We start from the raw sequence: 20,464 nt of genomic DNA, 5'->3' as shown, positions 1-20,464 counted from the left end.
AGGTGCTCGAGTACCTTCAAAATAAGAAAGGCTTCTGTCTGTAGGGAGTGATAATATTGTGTATTAAATCAGCCAGTGTATTAGACCTTATATTTTTGGCTGGGTAATTTTTTCAGGCAGATCATTTCCTCTGCTCCAGGCCACAAACCCGTGAGCTGGCACAACCAAGCAGGCAAGAGAGAGGCAAGTGTGTGTGGGGGGGGTGAGGTGAGGTGGGACTGCTGAAATCACTGTGGTGCAGTGGGTAACTGGGACGTTGGCTTAATCTAGCTACGTTTGCCAGGCTGGCCGTTTGAGAGCGACAGGCAATTAGCTGCTGTGCAGTGAAGATGGCTGCAAGGAGGAGATCTTGGAGGCCAGAAGACACCGTGAAACGCATAGAAGAACTTTATTTCCCCCCGAGTCAGAGGAAGGATCAACTGCTGATTGCAGGGACATGAAGCCCTCTTGCTGATGAGTATTACCCATAATCCTTAATTTTCTAGTTCCCATGCTCACCTTCTGAGGGTTGTGCCCTTCTTGAGGATCAGGCCTGAAAAGTCAGAGATAGTGGGTTTTGTTTTGTTTTGTTTTTATGAAAAGCTTTCCGCCACTGAGAACAGCCTGTGTGTCTGGAGGTTGCTGGGGCTTATACAGGTCGCTGTTTGACCAGTGACATTTCCATGGCGGGGCTTGGTGCGTCGGCATTTTGGCATGAACAGGTCCATGAGTTTGCGTGGTTCTGGTGGAGGCAGGTTGTGGGGGGTGGACTTGGCTGGTTTTGCTGTACAGTTTTACTTTGGTCTACAAAACATTTACTCCTGGAAATTATTCTGGTGAGGCAAGGGGCTATTTGAAAGCTACAGACAGAGGCTTCTGGGGAAATGTTTTCCAGGGATGATCTTCCAATAGGAGCTGTAATTGTTTAATGATTTTCTGTATGGATTTGTGTGTGGGCAGATATGGGGCAGTCAGAGCTGTTTTGTCAGCGGACAGTTTCTGCTTGTGTTGAATGTCCTGGTGGCTCATTTGAAGGTGCTCTCTGATCCCCCAAAAAGCTCAGTTGCTAGGTTGAATACTGCCTTTAGGTTGGTCAGCTGGCTTCTGCGAATTTATCCCTATCTTTTGTTTCGTTTTAACTTGATTTTGGCTGTTCCATGTCAGACCCAAACTCCAAACTTGTCATGTTTTTCCAGTTGTATCAGTTGACCTTGTACAAATACACTCCCTTTTCCAATACACCTTGCATCTCTGGCATCCTTAGCCTGCATGGCTACAGTAATGCTACTTTAAAAAAAAAAAAGAAAAAGAAAAAAAAGAAAAAGGAACATAGAAACATAGGCTTGGACAGTACCTCCAGACCGTGAAGTTCATTTCTCTACCACTGTAGACAAGGAAGCATCTAATCCCTTAGACTGAAAAAAATTTGTGTTACACTGGCTTTTCCCCTAATTGTTTGGACAGTAAGAAACCTTATTCTAGTTTCTCACCTAAATTTATTCATGGATGGTTTATGACCTTTTGCTGATGTTGTCCTTTCACCTTAAATAGCGCTTTCTCTTCCTTTGAATTAAACCTCCTGGTACCTCGAGAGAGAGCAATTTTATCATCTCTCCACCTTCATTTTCTTAGGCTAACAAGTCGAGCTCTTCTAGCTGACTCTCATAAAAAGGCCAGCTTTTCTCTGATGGTCCAGCTAGCCTTTCCCTGAGCCAGTTCCAGTTCGAGTTCACCATCCTTGACCTTAATTTTGGGTGACAGGGATTGCATAAAACTCCACACACGGACTCACCAGACTGCGCACAGGGACCCTTCATTCCCTTGAAGGCCTTGCAGATGCTTATGGAGCCCCCCTGTTTACAGGGGACTCCTGCAAGATAGGAGTCTTTCCTGTCTATTTCAGCTGTGGGTTTTAAAGGTTTGATCCCTGTGTCAATGAAGTCACTGTTAAAATTCCCTTTGATTGCTGAGGTGTGTGTCCAGGACTTAATAAGTCTTGTTGCTCTGTGGCAGAGGTGGTGAACTCCTCTGGCGTGATGGGAGGAGGAGCGCCAGGAGTGAGTGAGCGCTGATGGTGCAGTGTCAGTGATTAAGACATGAGCCGTCTGTCTCCTCCTGCCTCCCCTTTGCATTGCTCAAGGAATAAAGATCGTATAAATATTGTTAAATCATTTTTAAAAAAAGAAGAAAAGAGGCAAAACTGAATGCTTGGCTTTCTGGTGGAGGTGGGAAGGATTGCCGCGGGTGGGAGCAGAGGCTGTACAGGGCTGTGAAGGACTCCAGCGGCCCGTGATCCTGAGTCCTGCGCAGGTGAAGAGGCTTTGAGCACAGCCAGAACTGCAGGCTGAGTCTGAGATGTTTGAGTCGTTTGACATGGACGGGTGCTTTCAAACAGTGGTCGGGAGAGCCCTGCCACAAGGTGTAGGAGGGACCTCCCTTTCTTCTCATCGCTGGTGATGGTGGGAACTGCAGTGGAGTCCTGAGGCTGGCTGGAGATCAACCAGAGATCCTGCACAATGGAAACAGAATCCTGCTGTTTCCTGATCTAAGCCCCGTAACACAAAACAGATGCAGAGGTCCAGCAGAGATCAGGAAATCTTTTGTGTGCAAGGTGGAGGAAAACAGCAGTCGTGTGTGCTGCCAGCCCGAGGAGTCAACGCAAGGAGAAGGCAGGTACGTTTGCCTGGGGAGAGACCTGGCTCGGAAGGGGAGGGGGCTGTATGCCTTGTATAAAGTATAACTTAGCTTTCTGGAGTGGGCCCAAGAGTTAACGGGAAAGAGTAGTGCCACAGGAATAAAACAGAGGAAACGCAGCCTGCTTGCATTTCTGAACTTAATACCCTCCAAGCTCTGCCGTCTGGGGTTTCTAAGGCTGGATTAGACCTGCTCTGCCTTGTCTTTCCCTCTTCCTGTGAAGGTACGTGGATGACTGATGGCCATACGGATGATCGTGGATGACTGATGGCCATCCGAGTCAAATAACGTGCGTGTGGTATGACCTACATCCATCAGGCGGATGCTGGGCCAGGTTCTGCGCAGAGCCCCTCCGTCTCCAGCCCTGCGCTGCAGAGGGCCCTTCTGCAAGCGGCCGCCTCCCGCGTTGCGGTGGTGGAAGCTGCTAAACGAAGCAGGGGGAAATCAGGCGCAAGCTGTGCAATTTGCAGATGATCTGTGTACCTGCTAGTTTGTAACAGATGTTTTCCTTTGCGTGACCATTTGTGAGCTGCTTCCTAGTCGCGGTCTGTAGCAGTGGTAAGGCTCGGGAGCGAGTGATATCTTACACTTGTACAAAACGGTATTCCCGCATATAAATTTGGTTTGCAATTCCAGAAATCTCCTGTTATGCAGTTTTATATCCAGTGCAGACGAGAGCAAAATAAGACTGCATGATACTTGGGGCACACGCTTTAGAAATGCTAGAAGAGGGGAACTACTGGAACTGGACTGGGTTCACATAACTCCCTGTACTCTGGAGGGGTTGCAAAGGAGGCACGAAAATGCTGTAGGCATATCTGCCCTGCATTAGATCTGCTCGTGCTTGCAGCGTTAATATCACTTTCAACATACACGTTGATTTTTAGCTGTTGTAACTCTGGCTATTCTTGTTATCCGTAGACATGCCTGCTTCCTCTCTGCAGTGTCCCAAATTCTTGGCCACAACAACTTCCTGTGGAAGTTAGCGCCACGGTTTAATTATGCATTGTGCAAAACCAGTGTTTCCTCCTGTAAGCCTGTGCCAGGTGGTGTCAGCAGCACAAAAAAGCTGGGTTCAATTATGCTAGGGCTGCTACTGAACAGCAAAACATCAGCACCGCTCAACTAGCACTGGCTCAAGTTATGTTTGGCTTCTCCGACCTCTGGCAGATGAAAGGGCTGCAAGTCTTCCTCTCCTGGGCAAGTTGGCGGATGAATGGGAGCGTGATGCCTTCTGCAAAGGAGAAGGAGGCGTGTCTCTCAGAAAGACTGTGGATTTCTCCTGGCTCCTCCGAACCGTACCAGTGGACCTGCAGGCTGCTATTTCTGGGGAATATGCAACAAAAAGTGAAAAGTGCCAGTAAGAGTCTTGTGCTGCAGAGACAAACTTTGCAGAGAGCTTTTTCCCTGAGATGTTGCACTTTTACAGGTAACTGAGATCTGTCGGTAGCCTGAGGCTTGTCTGCCTAGGGCTAGAGGTTGGAGTGATCCCTGCCCCTCTGTGATGAGAGAAGGCTGTTTTGTCTGGGAAATCAGCGCTCGCCCTGCCCACCTGGATTGCTTCTGTAGCTGCGGTGTTGACACGTCCCGGAAATGCTTTTCTCCTCTGCTCTGGAGGCTGATAATGCTAAACCACAGAGAAACCTGTTGCACTCCCAGTCTGCTCCTGTGCTCATTTTGCACTGCATTCCCATGTGGGCACGCCTGCGGAGAGATGTGCTAAGCTGCATTCCCCTGGGAGCTGCCAGAGCGTGCTGTAGTCTGTTGAGAACTGCTGCTTGCCATCTGTTGTTAAAATGGGCAGGAGAGAACACAGGACCGTGATAGGTTGTAGTGAGGTACCTGAGGATATAGCACCCTCCCCTATGGCTCTGTCCAGACCAGCAGGATCAGGCCTCTTGGAGTAGCTAAGATGATACTAGAATTTAAATTTCTTTCCCAGATCCAGCAGAGGAGAAACACATCCCTTGTTCCTAGAGGTCTCGTGGGAACAGCGAGATGTCTCTGTCGTTCTGCCTATACAGCTGGTTCTGCTGGTTTGAGCTTGTTCAAGTCCAAAGCTTAGGGATTTCTACACACAGGGATGTGCTTGGATTGAGGAACTTGCAACAATTTCCCCCCTAATGCACGTTCAGTGTGTTAGCACAGACCCACGTCTTTTCCCACATGGTCTGGCTGGATCAAGCGTGGCCAGAGTTTGTTGTGCTCCTGCCCAATAGTGTGAGCTTGGTTCAGTGGGGACGTCCAGAGGCCAACAGGGCTAGGTACAGGTGGAAAAAGGGAGTGTAGGCAATGAGGTACAACCAACCTGCTGTGACAAGATCCTCAAGAAGAGATTTTAAGATAGCTCCTGCCTTTAGGGGACAGTAGAGGTAGGTGATGGGAGTTTTGGAGTGACGATTGGGCTAGGATGGAGGATGAGCAATTCTGTCTGAGGAGATGCATGGGTCGGCAAGGAGCTGCAGATAAGGGGGAGTCTTACTTGAGGCATACGTGCTCTGGAAATGAGGAACTTTCAAGGCAGGCCAAAAACAGGAGGGCAGGGGGAGGCAGTGAATATCCCCTGTCTTAGATGAGGGAAACGGGCATTTTTCCATGTGTAGCTTCAAGGAACTGGGACAAAACAGAAGCCAAAAAATTTCCTCTGAGACACAACTCTAAATGACAGGATTGTCCCAGCTGGTTCAGATCTGCTGGTGACCTGAGGTGAAGGGGCCCAAAGTAAAACTCACTAGTTAACTTGGAAATTTAGGACAAGGTCAGGCGAGAGGGGAAAGTTTTCCCCGGGTAGCAGCTGTGACATAGCTCCAGCAAGTGCCAGGGAGGGTCCTGCCAGCAGGACTCAGGTCTGACCCACCTTTGCCACGCGCACAGCGTAGAATTTTTCTTCCCTCTCAGGTTGTCAAATTCATGCCCAGCTAACCGGCAAATCCATCTCTTCAGAGATCAATTACAGTGTCTGGCTGCGAAGCCTGGAAATCCAATTAACTCCCAAATATATATTTTTTTTCTGTTTGAAAAAAGAGAAAGAGAGAGGGGGGAGAAAGAGAGAGACAGAGAGAAATAAGATGGAAGCGGGGGCATAAATCAACTCGAAAACATTCCAAACATTAAAACAAACAAGGCTGAATTTCAACTTCATTTGTCTTTTTTTTTTTTTTTTTTTTTTAAACCTCTGTCATTGATTGATTTTATTGCTGTGGTCCAAACCTGATTTTTGTCTTTGCTCAGTTTCAGAATCACTTGATGTCTCTGGAGTGGAGCTCTGGGGCCTGATGCCTCCTAGCAGTGACTCCTAGTACAGCACTCTCCCCACTTAGGTCTTCATCCCTTTTGCAGAGCTGTGATTAGCTCACCTGAGATTTGAGGAGGTTAAACGGATGCCATTTGATAGGGCATTTGTGGACTGATGAAAATGGTTGCCCAGCTGTTTCTAGATCCAAATGGAATTGAGAGTTTGGGTGAGGAACGTGACCTGCCTGACTTCCAATGAAGAAATAACTCTGCTTTTTAATCACAAACTTCTGTGGGTTTTTTGTTTTTTGAGATTTTTTTTGTGTAGCCCTTAGAATCTGGCTGTTCAGATTTAACCTCTCTGTCTTGATCTCACAACCTTGATCTTTTAGGGAACACAACCCATTCCAGCACCTTCACAGTGTTCTCTGGTCTCCCGAGGGCTTAAAGGAAACTCTTCTCTACCAGACAGTGAAATACTGTCCGCATAGAAGCACACTGTGTGCGTTCAAGTGCCTGAAGGTGTATGCAAGCCCCAGGGGTGGCTCAGACAGATGACCTAGTAAAGTAAGAGAAGCGCTAGGAAACAGTGGGGGAAAAAAACGGCCAAAAAGAAAGGATTAACATATATGTGAAGTCCCTAGCTTCAGAAACCAGCCAAAGGGTAAGCCTAGCAAGGGATCAGTGATATGACTGGTTATGGAAACAAGTGGCGGGTTCACGTATGGGTGTGCACTTGCCTCAATGTTGGTGAACAAGCAAGGCAATGTACGCATGAGATGTGGTAAAAATCCCCTTTGCCCCTGACATGACTCTCTGCCATCACGTACCCTGATATCTTGCCTGGTGGTATCAAAGTCTTTCTGGGATTTTGGGACTGACCCCACTGGCACACAGCAGTGCTTCTGGTGACTGTAGCTTGATGTCATTGTGCCAAAGTTGTGCATGGGTCATTTGATGTAGAGGTAAGAGTGATGGATAACCTTGTCTTCGTTTTGAGGATCACACCTTAAAAAGGAATGCGGGCACTGTCACTCCTATAGTTTAGCTTTGATCTTGATTGTGGTCAGCCAGGGGTATGACTAGGAGGATTCAAGAGGAATATTTTTGCTCTCTTTTGTCTCTCAAATCTCCACTGTTTGGCTGAAGACATTTTGAGGGTAGGGTTGCAGGCACCTAACCGTGGTGGGTTTAGTGTCAGTGACGGATATCTGACATTTGTACAGCAGCTGCAGATGCTCAAGAGCCGGGCAGTGAGAGTAGTTGCATGGAGGTGTCAAGTCCTGGTCTCTGAGGCTGGAAAACCTCTACTCTCACTCAGACAACGGGGATTTGAACCTTAAGCATCCGTGCTTTTGTCGGTAGTCCCTGTTCCTCTCCTTCAAGAGGCTTTAATTTCCATTCCTGAGTAGAATGAATAATCCTTGGGGGCTGTTGTGAAGAGAAATTGTCACCCTTCCTTCAGCGCTATCAGAAACTCTTCAAGAGGCAGGTAACAAATAACCTTCCCTTGGGATAAATTAGCTCCCAATCCCAGTTCGATAGTTGCTCATTTTAAGATGTCCTTGTTACCTTGTGCGAGTGGCTGATCTTCCTTTGAATCCTGCTGTGTTTTCAGACCCCGTGATTGCTACAAGCAATCATGAGTTCCACGTTAACAGTTTTCATGCACTGATTGCACTGAGCAGTCCCAACACAACCTTTTGTGAAAAGTTTTTTGAAAGTTGAGCTCCATGCTATGCTATCAGAAAGCTACACAGGTCTCACTCCATCACATATTCTGGCAAACTGACTCTTTAAAGGAGAAGTCGTTTCCAGGGGCTAGGGTGCAAAGAAGATCTGTGCTTCCAAATTCCAGGGTTAGAAAGAAAATCTTGTCTGCATTGTCAAGGAAACACGTTACTGGTGCAGAGTTCTCCAACTGAGCCTCCAGGCAGCCTGAAGCAAAGGCTGTGAGATGTGCAAATAGTAATCCAAATTGATCTTTTTTTTTTTTTTTCTCCCACCCAACATTACTATGAAGTAGGAAGGTGGCATCAGAATAGCCTAGAAGAGAAGAGAACTTGCATCAGAAAGAAAATCAGCTGCCATCTTGTCTTGTCTGGACCTTCCAGTGAGAGAACTATTCCCAACGTTGTCGAGAACTCTCTCATGTGCCAAAGTTATTGCCACTGTTTGCAAAAATAAGATATCCTAGATAGTAGGCCTCAGCAAAACTGAAACACATGATTTTTCAAGGGTGCTTTAATGTATGTCCTTGGCTTTGAAGATCATTGTGAGGTTTTTATTTTCTCTCACACCAGCAGCGGCGGCTCTGGTTTAAGATACCTTATGTCAATTAAAAATCTCTTTAATCAAACACTGGCAGGGGAAACGTTCAAAACATTTGAAGAATGACTCCTAAAAGCTGCTACTTGACTGTGAGTGAATTCATCCAGAGATTGGTCTGCCAGGCTGGCATGCGATTCAAAGTCTCAACTTGCCTTTATTTCCAAAGCTGCCAGCAAACTGCAGTGGTAGGTATCAAGAGAAATCTGCGTCAAACAGGACAGAGCAGGCTGTGGCCAGTTCTCTTCCAGGAGGTATTACCCCAGCAAACCTTCCTTATAGACAAAACCCAGTAGTGAATTTATCAGTCCATACTGGCCCTTCAAATTCCTGTATCGCAAATCCATGGGATAGATTAGGTCTCTTAATTTGAAATGTGAAACTGGGCTAGAAATCATTGCTGTGCAAATCGTGTAGGTCTTTTTTCTTTTCTTTTTTTTTTTTCTCCCTCTGTTTCATGGCTGAACTGGACTTCAAAAGAATAAATAAAATCTGTTCTGGTAGCCCCCAGTGAGGAGTGTGCTTTTTTGGAGAAAGAAAGAAAAAATTAACCAACCCAATATTTTATTCAACCCAGAGTGAAGCTTTTCAGTTTTGGTGAATTCAACTAATTTTCTTACTCCTCAAAATAGGTCAACTTTGAAATAGAAATGTCATGTTGAAACAAAAAGTTGAATAGATCTGTTTCGAAAATGTAGAATTATGTATATATTTGGGAGTTGAACAAGCTTGCGAATGGGAAGGAAACATCCAAGCTATTTAGAATTAAATTAGACTTGAATTTGGGACGAGTTTTCAATTTCCATACACTGCATTTTTTTTCATTTAAAACAGTCCCCTTCCCCCATACTCTCTTCAAAAATCCCTTTTCCCAGCTGTAGTTGAAAATATATAGCTATAATATAGCTGGAATATAACTGGAACAATTATATCTATCAACTAATTGCTGATTTTTTTTTTTTTTTTTTAACTTTCCCAGGGCTCTTCAGACATCCAGGCGTGTTCACTTGGGAGTATTAGCGTTTGGGACTGAGGTATGGAAAACCGAGGCTTATGCAGTTGGAACGATTATCATGGAAAATTTATTCCAGCAACCCTCTCCTCCCCTACAGGACTTTTCAAACCTTTGTCTCTTTTCTCCCATTCTGCTGCAGATGTCGTATACCGCACCTTCCTTCCGTTACCAACAATCTTAAAAAAACACTCTCCTTTCTTTTTTGATTGTTTTTCTATATTTCTATACCGTCTCTCTTTGCTACGTTGGTTATATATGTGTCAGTAGTAAGTTATTCTCCGTTCTCATGCTGGGGAGGGGTTGGGTTCCTGACTGTTTATTGAGCAATAAAAAGAGAAAATTACGAGCCGTTGCCCAGGGATAACGTGCTAATAATTTTATGACTGGACAAATGGTTGGAATGGCCCACAAATGGTAGTAAGCTGGAAACCTAGTATCTATTGTAGATAGAGCCCCGCCTCAAGGAGATAAAAAAAAAAAAATCACTTCTGGTAATCAAAGTTGATGGAACAACTGTGATCTATTAAAAAATTACTTCAGGGATGGGTTGGGTGATCATTATTACTTTTGGAACAAAAGTGGCAGAGATGCTTTTTGGAATGTGTTTAGAAGTTAGTGCTACAAAGAAGGAATGGAGCAGACCACCATGTCTGCATGCGCTCAGATTCACACCGCCCACAGCTGCAGAGCAGGAGACGAGGTTCTTGGGAAAACCGAGGTTAAAGGGTGTTAATGCTATCAAATAAACACAAATCATCCCAGAGATAAGCAATGTCTAAAGAAACTTAAACCCTTTCATAATTATATGGCACCCAAGTCCACTGAGTAGTGGCCCAACTTTGGTGTGGCAGAGCAAGAATCTTCTGCTACTGAGTAAGCATTGGCAAACCCAACAGTAACGGTCTGTGTGACCGTAACGTCTGTTGTAACTTCTTTCCAGTGCTACAGAGGTCAATGGAGAATTGGGTCAGACTCTGTGTCTGTCTCCCGTGAAGCAGGATGAGCTATACCTATTCCAAACCAGCAGCAAATCCAGCCCTTGAAGCGGGCAGGAAGCCATGCAACTGGGAGTAGCTGTTCTCAGCTGCCAAGACCTCACATTTGTATGTTAGTGATGCAGACAGACTCTCGTAAACCAGTCTCCATCCTGCTTTACTGCTGATTTAATGGTCGGAGGAAGAACTTGACTGTTTATTAAAACATTAGACAGTAAAGTTTAACAATAGACAGTGAAGGGTTTTGTTTTTCCATCCTTCTGATTGTTAAAGCAACATCGAATTGGCTTGGAGAGGGACATAACCTCTAACCTCTCTACCCAGCGCTCATGGCACCGGATCGAGCTACGACTGGGCAGCGCTCCTTCCATCAGACAGGAAGAAGCAGCTGGCCTGGCTACTTCCGTGCTTGGTAACTCCAGTATCTGAAGAAGGAAATCCTAAGTATGGATGAGGCCTCACTTCATTGGGTTGTCTCACAAGGCTGGCTAGCTAATGGCAGAAGGGATGCAGCAGCCCAGCTGTCTCTTAAGCCCTCTGTTGTTACTAATCAGCAGTGCTAACTCTCACTGTACAAACCTTGCCAGAGGTATTTGCTTCATCACCCACTGCTTCTTCCTCCCTGGCAGAAGGCATCTCTGCTAAAAGGCCCTGGTGGGAGCCAAATTCTCCAGCATGCTGCATGAGTGTGGAGGATGGAGGATCTCTGTCAGCTCTTTTGTCCTCGTACCAGCCAAAGCTCTTAGCCAGTTTGGGTCCAAAGCCCATTTGATAGCTGGATTTAAAAATATGTTCAGGCATCCGCCGGTGCAGCTGGACACGTAGTTTTGAATTATGAAAGTGGGTCCTTAGGTTCTTTTGTAACTTCCACGGGCAGTGGGGTTTTCTGTCCTCACATTACCTCTTAATCGTGGTTCCTAAGCTGAGCTGGCTGGCTGGGCTTCTCCTGGAGTTGGTGGAGAATGGCAGTATTTCCTGGGTTGACTCGTCCTATCTAAAGAGTTTAGTCAGCCTCTAGAGGGTTGGTGTCTCTCCACAGGCTGTGGTGGGACTCTAGATAAAGTCTTCTGGAAATTTGACGTATAGGCAAGTTAAGGGAGAAGAGGCAGATCTTAGTTTTAAGCCCTAAAACACTTTTGTAAATTTGGCCCTCGGCCTCCATCTCCTTGGTCCCCCTTAGAAAAGCCTGATTGTAATCGTGGCAGTCCTAGTGAGGGAGGATTGGTGGGCTTCCTTACACCTTCATGATTTTTTTAAGCCCCAGGCAAGCCAGAAGCAAGTTGCCTTCTAGCTGATGTCTCAGTCCTGACAGAGGTTGCCATCCAGCAGATATCTGGTAGATCCTGCTGGACTGTGCGAGTCGTTCAGGTGTAGTAGAAGCTTGTGCTCTCCTCTCGTGTTGCAGTGGAGTGTGAAATCCAGGTTCCTCTGGAGGCCAACCTCGTGGGTGAGGAGAATGGGATGAAAGCTCATTCATGAGGGAGCTTTATCCAATGACTAGGTGCAGTAGGATCAGACTCCAAATCTGAGAATAGAGTAAGGTGTGCCTTTGCTGGATGTGAAGGGGAACGAGGGACAGAAAGCAAATGCGCACATGTACGGAGAGGAAAAGAACGGGTTTAATTTGGTCGTGGTCCTGGCATAAAGCAGTATTTGGATGAGCTCCGAACATTAAGAGCTTATTAGCTGCTTTTCTAAAGCCCTCATAAAAGACTTTCAAAAACATAGGTACCATGGGATAGGAGAAAGGTGCTGTTGTGGACAAACAGCCTGCTCAAACAAGGTGTGAGAAAAAGTGATGCCTTTTCACTGTGAGGGGGGATTACACATGAAGTCTTCAAGGGGGCTGTGGTAGGGCTGGTGGTGTTCAACATATCCATGAACGATCTGGAAAAGGGAGCAGACAGAGAACAGAATGTGCCAGGGCACAGAATTATTCAGGACAGCGCTACCAAAAGCTGCCAGTGAAGAAGGGCAGAAGGACTGCGGCGTGCCGATGGCTACGTGACAAAATGGCAGAGGAAATTCACTGTTGATAGCTGCACACAGAGAAAAATCAACTGTAGCTGATACCTATACGGTGACGAGGTCTAAATGAACTATTACCTCTCTGGAAGGAGACTGTAGAGGCATTGCAGACTGTTTCTGAAAATGTCAGCGGCAATCACAACGGCAAGGGAATGTTAGGAATTACAGAGAGAGAAACAGAGACTAAAACAGAGCCTGTCATTACGCTACTGGATACGTCTGTGGTGCACCCGCATCTTCAATGCGTGTGTGTAGTTCTGGTGTTTGTGTATCAGGCTGGCAGCTACAAGGAAAGATGTGAAAGGGAGCCGGTTATGGAGTACCTTTTGTAGCAATGGGACCTCAAGAGATCGGGACGCCTTGATCTGAAAAAGACAGAAGTGAAAGAGCAAACTAGGCCAAGGAAGTTGTGCTGGCATGGGGAAGGTGGACATGGAGCTAAATAGACCTCTGTTCTGGCCAGTGCTGCATAGGAAACCGCACCCAGGCTTGGTTCTCTGTATTCGATCGTTGCCTCAAGAGCGTGCCTGTTGGGGAGTGCCGGGCTACCCGCAAGGCAAGCGAGATGCCTTGGCTGGTTTCTCCTCTTCTTCAGGGAACTGCTTCTAAGTGCTAAATGCGAGTAGAGGAGAGATTGCGTTTTGATGTTAGGTACATACGAGTAAGAAGGCTCTACTTCCCTTAAATTCTCCCTGGGACAAAGGCCAAGGAAGCACGAGACCAGGCTGGCTGATCAGGGCCAGCACCCAAAAAGTAAATCATTGAGGGCACATTGTAAGAAGTGGCACGCCTGGCTAGACCCTTTTTATCATTTGCCCCTCTTCGTCCCATGTCGTCCTTGTCCTGGCCATTCCCCGTGAGCCACCTCTGGCTTAGGAACAGCTGTAAGCCTGTAAGCCAAATGCTAGAGCAGGAAGGTGCCCTTGTGCCTCGCTTTGTCACCTGGGCTGCACTGGATGACAGATCTTTGACCTAAAAGACTTAAGCGGACTCGCCCTGACTGCTCAGCCTTGGGAAATATCCATAAGTCTGAGGATACAATTCTGGCCCCAGAAAAGACAACTGAGTGTTTTCTCATTGACTCCATTGGGACAGAATTTAATTCCCAATTGTAAAGATCTTAAAAATCAGCTGTGATATATAACTAGTCGTCTTGGCCTCTGAATACTTCAGCAAGATTGGCAGCGCTTAGGTGGGGCCGTGGTCTGGATTACTGGCAAATTCATAGGTCAAGCCAGAAAATGGGAAGCCTGCCTTGAATCGAATCGGGCTGGAGAACTGGAATTGCTTCTGGTTGTGACTGCAGTGTGGGGAAAGAGCTCTCTGTGTCAAGCTGAATAGCAGCAAGAAGTCCTTTGCTTTTTAAGCACCTGAATGCTCTTGATGTATTTTTGTTTGTGCGTATGCAGTTTGGAGCGTGTGTTTGTGCGTGACTATTTATACGCGTACACACATGCACACTTACGTCCCCACACGTACATGCACCAAAATTTCCTCAACCTGTGTCTTTCTCTTAAGTTAGGAAAATACAGACAAAAGAATAAAAATAAGTCTCTTATCATTGCTAAGTCATCAGAAACTAGTATTATATCTAGTGGGCTTTTTTTTCCTGAAACATCCCCACTTCAAGATCCTAATTTAGTGATTCTTTCTGTAGCTCTTTACATTGTATTATTTATAAGAAACAATATTCAGCCCTCCCTTGACAGTATTTGCAGGGCTGCAGAAAGCAGTGCGGCAGAAAGGTGGTAGAACAATTTTGGTTATGTTTCCATAGCTACCTAGCTGCTAAATGTGGTTTATTCCATTATAAAGTCAACCAACACACACACACACGCACGCATGCACGCACGCACACTCACACGGGCACACACACCCAAATCGCCAAATAAGTATATTCCAGCTAATCTCTGATCTGCCTATTACAGTCTAATGCTCCTGTGATTTGTATATTTAAAGGGGTACTTGCTGCATAAATAAATGGCAAGAGCGTTCTGGCTGGGTGTAGCAGGATGATAAACATATTGTTTCTTTCCCGTTCCCCTCTCCGCTGTGTGTGTTCCAGTTGGTTCTTGTAACATTATTATGGATATTTTTACCAAGCGTTGTGCTTTGAGGAAGTCGGAGGTAGGATGGTGTCCTCTCGTGGTAACTAGCGTCCTTGCAGCCTTCGACCCAGCAGCGCTAGCAGCCATCCGTGAAAAAGAACTGGGAAAAGCCTACCAGGATGTGCTAGGACTGTAGGGGCATTTTAGGGGCAAACCTCCTCGGCCAGAGGTTTCTACTTCTGCGAGCAAATGCAAAGCCAGCTCTGCGGTCCACCTTCCCCTGGTACGGGAAGAAGGTGGAGCGAGAAATGCAGCGCTGGGCTTGCTGATTGTGCACTGTTCAGTGCAGCAGGCTGGAGGTTGCTCGTTGCACTCCGTTTCCCAAGCCCATCACTGATTTAAAAAATAAAGTGAAGGAGAATAAAAGAAAATGAAGGATTGGGATGGGAAGGAGTGGAACCAGCTTTCTAGAGCATAGCGAGTCCATCCTATCAAAGTGCGCCTCTCTAGAGGTAGCTGTAGTGCTGCTGTGTTTAGATGGTGGTTATTGTTAGGGGCCATCCCACAGGTTGTCTTTGTGGGTAACACCACTGCTTCCCAGCAGCTAGACAGGAGGGAAGGGGTGAAGATGGAGAAGAACAGGTTGAAGGTGGCCTTCCGAAATGCCTGTGCTGTCACCTTGGGAGCTGTGCAGCCCTGCCTGTCTTTGCACATTCTTCCTGTTGCTAACGTAAGGACTGAGACCTGCAGCTTGGGCAAAGCAGATGGCTGCAGAGAGGCTACCTCGGCTTGAGCTAGCCATACTGCGAACAACATGGGGCTTAGCCCTTCTGCACCCACGCACCGTATTTCACGCAGCCTGTGGGATTCCTCTCCCTTCCAGATACACTTTTCCCAGTGTCTCGCTGGTAAGGCTGCTCGCTCGCTCGCTCGCTCTCTCTCTCTCTCTCCAGACAAGGGAAGGTAAGAGCTGACAGCAGGACAATAAACGTCCAGGGACAGCAAGTAGAGAGTCCAGAAGAACATAAGACAAGGGTGAGGACACACCCACCATCAATTCCCTGCCTTAAGGATTATCTGAAAGTGAGTAAATGATCTATGAGGAGGGCAGGTGTCTTCAGTCATAGCATTTAACTGATGTCCGTCCACTGTGGCCTGAGAGTCCAACCCCGGCCTCTTTCCGTGCCAGTACAGCATCAAGTGACGCTGTGGCTCCCACAAACCATGTGGGTCGTGGTGGCTTCGTGCGGTGATAAGTACGCGTAGCACGTGCTTGGATGGGAGTCTAGAGGTGCTACAGCAGCTACGGCTTTCACTAGGAGATGGTGTGATCACTGGGTTTGTTGCTCTGCTGTGGCCCAAGAGCCTGTGCAAGCCCAGCTCAAGGGTTTCTTGAGGGCCTTGCATTTGTCACTGCCCTGATTTACAGCTCTTAAGGAGTTTGTGGGTGAATCCAGCTTAATTTTTCTAATTTCCCTCTGCTTTGTGGTTTAGGACTGGCATTCCAGGATGCCCAGCTGGTGGCAACATTCGGCAGAGGGACGTGGGTGGGCTCAGTCTGACCAAATTGGAGCTTCTGAATCTGTCCCAGGTCTTCCTACTTCACGCTGCACTTATTCTGAGTGCAGCTTTTGCAGTTATTTGCCTCTTGGTGTGTCCCAAGCTGGTGACTGCTTGGGCAACAAGCAAAGAAATGCAGCAGTGCATCTGTGCCAGAGCGCTCTTGCTGCTGTGAGCATGATTGACAATTAGTGATCGTTTCTGCACGTCACCCTCCAAGATGCCTGCTCTGTGGTATCAGCTGGTTACTGGTCCTCTCTGTCCCCTCTTACCTTTTGCTCTTGGTGTTACCGCCGAGTAGGAAGCGCCGTCATGGTAATGTTGCCTTTCCCTCCCGCACAGGAGTCCTGGCTTAAGGGCATGAGGTCACTTGTAGATCTCCATGAAAACGTCTCATAAGTGGCTTTTTTTCGGTGTAGGGGATGGAGGAAGGTTATCTCTTGAGGTGGAGAATTTTTGTGACACAATATTTTTTCTGGCCAGAAAAAAATAAAAGGAGAGAGAAAAAAAATGTTGCTGAAAACGAGAACTTAATTTTTATTAACATTTGTAACCAGGTGCAAAATAAATAAACGATTATTGTTTGGAAAAAAAAAAAAAATCTGACCATCCATCATCTGTACAGATTCTTTTACTTTGTTTTACAGATTCCTTTCTCTCTGCAAGGTTTCCTGGGTTCTGTGAAGATACCAGCTGGAAATTAGTCACGAATGCATGCTTCTGAGGTGCTCTCATTGCGCCTACATGAAGCAGGATGGAGCGGTGGAGAGATGTCCCAGTTAGCAGAGAACTTCAGGCAAATTGCTGTGATTTACCTCATCCCCATTCAGCTGTGCCAGCACGGGAAATACAGTGTGACTGTATTTGCAAGGAGCTCATGTCTCCAGAATGCCCCTTGAAAACCTCCTCTGGTTTTGTGGGGAGAATATTCCCACCACTTTTCCGGAGCTGTTTCTGTGGTGCTAAGCTGTTCACGATGCTTCTTCCAGAGCCAGCCCCTTTCTACCATGTGAGGTGAGATCCCTTTTTGCTCCCTGAGTTTGCTCTAGCTTTCAGTGGCTGCAGTACCAGCCACCTTTCTCCCCAGGTGTCCTCCAGGCAGTCATACCCTTTCACGGACTTGGTTTTCCTCACATGGTTGCCATATTTTTCGTGCCTCTCTGACGCCCGCAGAGCCCGGACCATAGGGGCAGGTTTGAGCCAGGCTGGTGAGCATGGGCATGAACTGCTCACAGGCTCGTCACCTCAAATCTTGGTTGTGCAGGAGCAAAGGCGTATGCATGAGAAGGAGAAAATCTGAAACCTTGTAAATAAAAACAGCTGCAACAGACCATAACTATATTATTTTCCTCCACCATATGAAAGCCAGCAGTGGGCTGAGGGAGGCCATCATTAATATGGGCATCTAATTTGTGGCCAAGGCACGAACAAGTTCGTTGCTGACTTCCCTCAGGATTTAGAGACATCTGTCATTATTGCTTTCTGTTGGACCAGGAAGGGCTTATGCTAGAATCGATTCCCAGTGGCAATGGTGCTCTCCGGTTCCGTCATTATGTACTATTATAAACAATAGCAATAATCATCGTGTCACTGTTTCCAAGGCAAGCTTTGCTGTCTTTGAATTGGCAGTCTTTCATCTCCAGCTCAGCAACAGGCAGATGCTTAGAGGTCAGAGTGTTTTGTTGGGTCTGCAGTGACAGGTAATAATCTGAATTTTACATTATCCTCCAAGGATCACACTCCGGGCCCCTCTCTAGCAAGAATCATGCAGGCAGGTAGCACAGAACAAAATCTTCCTGCCTTTTTTTTGCCCATTTAGTGACCTGTGCCGTGCAGGGGACTCATGGGACCTGGCAGAATACAGCTTTGGTTTACTGCATGCTAGGGGAAAGGGGTGGTCCCGTTCCCATTGCCCTAGAAAATAGTACCGTTCCTAGAGAATGCCGCAAAGACGTGGCTGACTGAAATATTCATCAAGACCTCCTCTCTGGATTAAGGAGGGCTTTTATTTTTTTGTAATCGGTTCAGTGTTTTACAGCTAAAACTGAGACAGAAGCTTAAGAGCTTTAAACAATGAAATGTGAGGAAGTGTTGGCATGGATGGGCCATCTTGCCTCTTCCTCGAGCCCATGCGCAGCTCCGCTTGGCATTAACCTGGGGAGAAAATCTGGGCCTCAGCCTTAAAAGATAATCGAATGAGTTAATGCATGAGTGGTGCTCCCTGAGGCTGGGGTCGGAGAGGGGTCTCCAAAGGCAAAGCCACCTGAGACGTCGCGCTTGCACAGCCTCGTTCCAGCTGGACAGCGCTGCTGGAAAATGATTGTAGGTAACTGCCCAGCACTCGGAGAAGCTTGTTGCTATTCAGCATCTGCAGTCAGCTGCTGTCTGCTCCTTCGCTTGGGCGAGTCTGAATCCCAGTGAATCCTTGCTGTCCTCCGCCTCTGCCTTGGTCTCCCTTGTTTGGTCTCCGTCACTCTTGGCTGCCTCTTATCCTTCTCTGTCAGTCATAGCAGCTCTTTTTCTCTCTCCCTCGGTGTATTAGTCTCATATCACAGAGCAACTTTCCAAAGCAATAACCTCACCTCCCACCTCTACCTCCTTGTAGGTAATGCAAGAGGCAGCCATCGACCAAGAGGCCAAAAAAAAGACCTACGAGACAGATCGCTTCCTGGCAAAGGTGGCTTTTTCTGTCCACCATGGAAACGCAGCTGCCCACAGGGTTATCGTGCTGTCAGGGAACAGAGTCTACCTAAAGCCAGGATGGCGAAGGGAAGCTCGTATGAAGTCCCTGCTGGGCACCAGCAACTTTGCACCTTTTCCTTTCCAGTAAGTGCTGCAAAAGACATAAGAATACTTCATCTGAGGAAGGGCAACTCTTCCCCAGGTTTCTGGATCAGATCCTCCGGTGGTGTAAATACAAAAGTGCTAGACTGCTTTATTCGAGCTGCAGCAGGTGAAAAATACTTTTTCTGAAGCATTTTCCTGCTTGGATTTTTTTTCTTCTCTTCCTCCAACTGAAAATGTCATCACTAAAACGCAGATGTGCCGCCTGCCACACCTTTTCCCTTCCAGACAGGGCAGGGAGAGGTAGCCGGCAGGATAGCTGAGAAACAGCGGATACAGACAAAAACGCTACACGTAAATTCTTGTAAATAAGGCAACCAGCGTTCTTGGCCAGGCCTCCCAATACCCCCAAAGCGCACAGTGAGCATCCTTCAAAGGCATGGGGCAGGTGGAACCAGCAACATGGGCATGTGCCAGATGTACCTAGAAGGAGAGTGTTTTAAAGGACAGCTCTGCAGCTGGTGTACATGGCTCTGCTGAAGTCCAAATGTCCCTGTTAAGCCCAGCATCTTGGGTGCTTTGCTGTGGGTATGATGGGATAAGCACCACAGCTGCGGTCCTAAATAACCAGGAGTGAAGGGACTTGGGCTGAAGAGATCTTCTTAAACATTTCCGTTACTGCCAGGTCGGTAAGCTTGTATTTGAAAACACCTTCTTCCAAGTGAGCCATCTGTGCTGTTTTCACTCAGAATCATAAACACTTAAGGGTCACCTGCTTTCTTTAATCTCCGAAGGCTCTTATTGGTCTGAGCTATGCAGCTTATCAATTATCTTCCTCGTTCCTTGTCCGTACCGACATAGTGGTGTTGTGACTGCTTTTTATTTTTATTGTTTGTATGCTCTCAGTCACTAGCTTCAAATATTCTGTAACAAGGGAATGCGGTTTCCTGATCACCTTCCTTCATTAAGAAAACTTAATTTTAGTGCTGACGGGAAATGAATTGGATTAAAGAAAATAAAGCCACCTAAAGCAGCCATAAGGTTTCTGGTTAGATTAAATATTAAAATTAATAATCCAGTGCTGCATTCAGCCCCCTGTATTTATGTTAATATTTAATTCAATAAAAACACATGTTTCAGAACAGTTTCCCATTTGTTTAAAGCCACAGATGAAACTGCAATTTCTGCATAAGCTGGAACAATACATAGCTAACTGTTTTATGGTAATGAGGAAGGATAGCAGCTCAAAAATCCTCTACCTAGAAGGGAGGGGAGGTTTTAGCAGCGGGAAAGCGAGAGGATGGTAAGGCTGCAGCAGAATGCAAATCCTGGTTGCTGAAGGAAGGCTTGATAGCTAGAAAAGAGGCTGAAGGTGGGCAGTACACAATGCAAACCCCAAAGGCAGTAAGTCCTCTTAATGTGGCAGCTGTTTTAGTTTTGAAGTGTGTTTCACTCTCGTTGCACTGGGCTGTATCTAGAGAGGTAGCGGTAGAGGGCTTTCAGATGTTTGCTACTGGGAAGGAGCTGGGTCAATGCTGGGACCAACAGTCAGGAACAGGTCCTGGGCTGGGAGGTCTATGCCAGCTGTCAGAACTGACCTGCTCTAGGTCACGTTTCTTGGAAGTGCCCAGCTTCGGTTTTGACCGATTTCCAAATAGTAAAAATATTAGACACCTTCACTCGGACTCAGTCTTTTGCCATGGAACACCCCTGGAGGCCTTACAGCCTCACTGCTGTTCCTGTCTGGGGAGTTTTCTTTAGTGAACCCCTCTGCTAGCAGAAAAGTAGAGCAGTGGATG

General features: G+C 46.8%; 1 long non-coding RNA gene across 1 annotated transcript; it reads left to right on the top strand.

Moving 5' to 3' along the window:
• The first annotated feature begins 246 nt into the window (after positions 1 to 246).
• LOC104154213 (uncharacterized) lies at positions 247 to 19,802 on the top strand. The gene is made up of 4 exons (XR_011142892.1): positions 247 to 2,652; positions 9,215 to 9,269; positions 16,529 to 16,895; positions 18,487 to 19,802. It is a non-coding gene; the product is annotated as an uncharacterized lncRNA (long non-coding RNA).
• Positions 19,803 to 20,464: the final 662 nt, after the last annotated feature.

This window comes from Struthio camelus, chromosome 9, assembly GCF_040807025.1.
Source record: "Struthio camelus isolate bStrCam1 chromosome 9, bStrCam1.hap1, whole genome shotgun sequence".
NCBI lineage: Eukaryota > Metazoa > Chordata > Aves > Struthioniformes > Struthionidae > Struthio > Struthio camelus.
This window is presented reverse-complemented; position numbering and strand designations above follow the sequence as displayed.